The sequence below is a fragment of the Mus caroli genome, unplaced genomic scaffold, assembly GCF_978045245.1.
Source record: "Mus caroli unplaced genomic scaffold, Mus_caroli_1 scaffold_4, whole genome shotgun sequence".
NCBI lineage: Eukaryota > Metazoa > Chordata > Mammalia > Rodentia > Muridae > Mus > Mus caroli.
The window spans coordinates 94,954,962-94,958,221 of NW_028227259.1; positions in this window are offsets into that span (position 1 = coordinate 94,954,962).

Below are 3,260 nucleotides of genomic sequence, written 5' to 3' on the forward strand. Positions count from 1 at the left end.
GGGTGAGTGGCCCCATCCCTCAACCAGGGGCTGTGCCTATCTACCTTCCCCCTTCTCTGCACATTACAGCTAAAGTTATTCCCATTAGATCCTGGGATATAAAAAATATAACCACGTTTCTCTGGTGTCTAGGGTCTGGTCCAGTGCTGGGTCTCTACTCCTGGTCAGACAATTAAATAATTTTATGATGGGACAGGAACATCATCATGACATGAGAGTTGCACTAAAGAGTTACTGCATGAGGAAGGTAGAGAGCTGCTGCAGAGACTAAATGATACAAACGTTCTTTCAAGTTCCCACACACAAATGTGTAGCATTGCTAAGGTTCTGTCTGTCCCCATTAAAAAAGATGGACCAATAGTCAGTACTTGTCACTGGTGCTCTTTCTTCTCTTTCTCGCTATGAAATCTAAACTTTCCACTAGCATCTGTAATGAATTAATACCAAGATACTTCTTTCTCCAATTTGTTCTCCCATTTGGTAGCCATAAAAACACTTTTATTTTCAATTTTACTCCTTCATTAAAATCTCCTGCATTTAAAGTCAAGCTCAATTCTTCCTCTAATCCCACTCCTCCAACACATAATAGGCACTCAATAACATTTTGTTAAGTGAAAGGAGAGTTTACAAATATCATGAGGCTTGTCTATCTCTATCCAACGATAGACCTTAAAACAGAAGAAATAAGAACACACTATGCTCATCTCTGTGAATACTGAAGACTCACCTCATATAACCCTACCAGAAAAACTGGGAAGTGGGAAAATACTCTAATCTGATAATAAGCCCTGGGCAGAATCAAGAGCGATGATGAAGAGGTTTGTAATTGCCCCGGTTTGTGACTCTGCTTTGATGATACCTTAATTTAGCTGTGTTTTCACCATACTACTTTAAAACATACACATAAATACAAATTGATTGGAACATAAAAATTATATGTTAAAACAAGCAGACCGAGGAGTCATATAGTAAGTACATATTGTTGATTCAACATGAAAGGTGCACAATTATTTCTCAGGAAATAAACTGTTTTCTACAGAGTAAGGGGATAACTTCATTCAGGGCAATCCAAGAGAATACATTTTCTTCACATTGTGGAACAGAAATCATGTTCCATGAAGTAGTTTTCAAATACATAGAGCTAACACAGTTAACATTACTTAGGTGGAGATTATTGATTTTCTTTAGCCTAATCTGTCTAACATGGTCAACAAGTTCAGGAGTTGGCTAAAACATCCAAATTCTCATATGATACACAACAGAGAGCTGTCTTGCTTCATATATTAGTTTTGTTTCTATTGCTGCTATAATAAACTGCCTCAAAACCAGTGACTTAAAACAACACAAGCATAAAAATAAAGTTCTGGAAGCCAGAAATATAAAGCACGTCCATCAGGTTAAAGTCCTGTGCTTTGCCTCTAGAGGCTCAGGGCAGGCTGCTCCTCCTTCCCTGCCTCTAGTGGCCATGTGTCCTCTTCCATCATGATCTATCCTTCATCTTCACAGCCATCCTGCACAACGGACTCAATCATGATGTCCATTCTCTGACTGTCCCTCTGACCTTTTGTGAGGACCCTTGGGATACACTGGTTCTACCCAGACAACCCAGGGTAATGTTTTCCTCTTCCAACCTAAGTGATTTGCTCTTTCTTTCATGTAAAGTAACATATCCATAGGCTCACAGGCTTGGACCTAGGAATCATTTGGGAGGTTTCATTCCACCTATCAGTTTATGCTTACCATGTCAATTATAAGGTAAAACTCAGTATCTTTTGCATATGTGTTGTAATCTTTAGTATACATGTTGTCATAAATCTGCATTGTAACTGTAAAGCACTCAGTGCATTTGCTGACATACAGTGTCATGATATGATTGCTAGCACATATGTTCTGTATCCTGATGTCTAGTTAATATGAAAGATGGTCTTCTATAGTGCAATTTTCTCAGCCCCACTCATGGTATAAATAATGACACAGAATCTTTTTAGTATTTTAAAGCTTACACCTTTTGCTTGGTCAATTTCCCATCCAGTTCATCTTCTTAGCCATTCTATTTCTGACCTACATCATACCACATGGCAAAGTCTTACTCTCTGCTCTGCTCTGGCCCATCCATCCACTGCTCAGTCCACTGGTGAAAGTCCCACTTCTCAATTATTCTCCCAGAGTCCCTATCTCTTTTTGCCTTTCACTTCCTGCTCAGCTATTGGCCATCAGCTCTTTATCACACCCAACAGGCAAGTAAGGAAGAATGAATGTTCACAAAATATAAGGCTGGTGGTAGACCAGAGGAACAACAATACCAAGACCCATCCAGTATTTAGCTCTCTGCTGGTGTGACATTAACAATCGCATACACAGAGTCACACTTTCACACAATGTATTTATTCCAACAGTCTTCTGTTGGCCACATAGACTTACAAAATTCACAGGAGTTTTAGCTCTTTATTTCCTAAAACTAAACATCCTCTGTGTCCTAATTTTGACAAAGCAGTGTGATCTATTTTCTTAAAAGAAAAGCACAAAGAAGGAAATAGTTTAAAAATTAAGGAAAAGACTAAGAAGGTCTAGCTTCAGGAATTTAAACAGAGATCATTTCAATACTGAGGGCACAGTGACCCAGACGCTTTTCAGGTGCCCCTGGACCTCCACCAACTGGGCGTGATGAACAGAGATATTTTCATTTCTGTTTGCTACACTCATATTCATTTTATTGGCCAGTGAAATCCTTATGTGTACATAGTGGTTTGATATACACACAAGTCACTTCAAAGAAGAGCTTGTCACAAAATACTGTAAACAATGACCTTGTGGGACATGTGTGTGATCTCCCAAAGTAAGTTTCTTCTCTATGTTTATTTATGAAAACTACTGAAATTTTACTTGTAAACTGTGTAAACATATGAATGTGTATTGCCAGACAATAACTTGACTCCTCCCAAAACATACAATAATTAAATGTATAATTATGCTTCCCTTAGCAGTTTGCCTAATAGAAAAGTTTTTCTTTTGTTCTAGTTTGGTTTCTATTGTTATAATAAAGACCATGACCCAAGCAAATTTGGGGGGAATATGTGTTTATTTTGCTCACATTTCCACATCACATGCCATCATCAAGGGAAGTCAGAACAAGAAATCAAGCAGGAACCTGGAGACAAGAACTGAAGCAGAGGCCATGGGAGACCACTGATTTCTGTTTGTTCCCCATTGCTTGCTCAGCTAGACCACATGCTAGTGATGGCACCAGCCCCAGGGAGCAA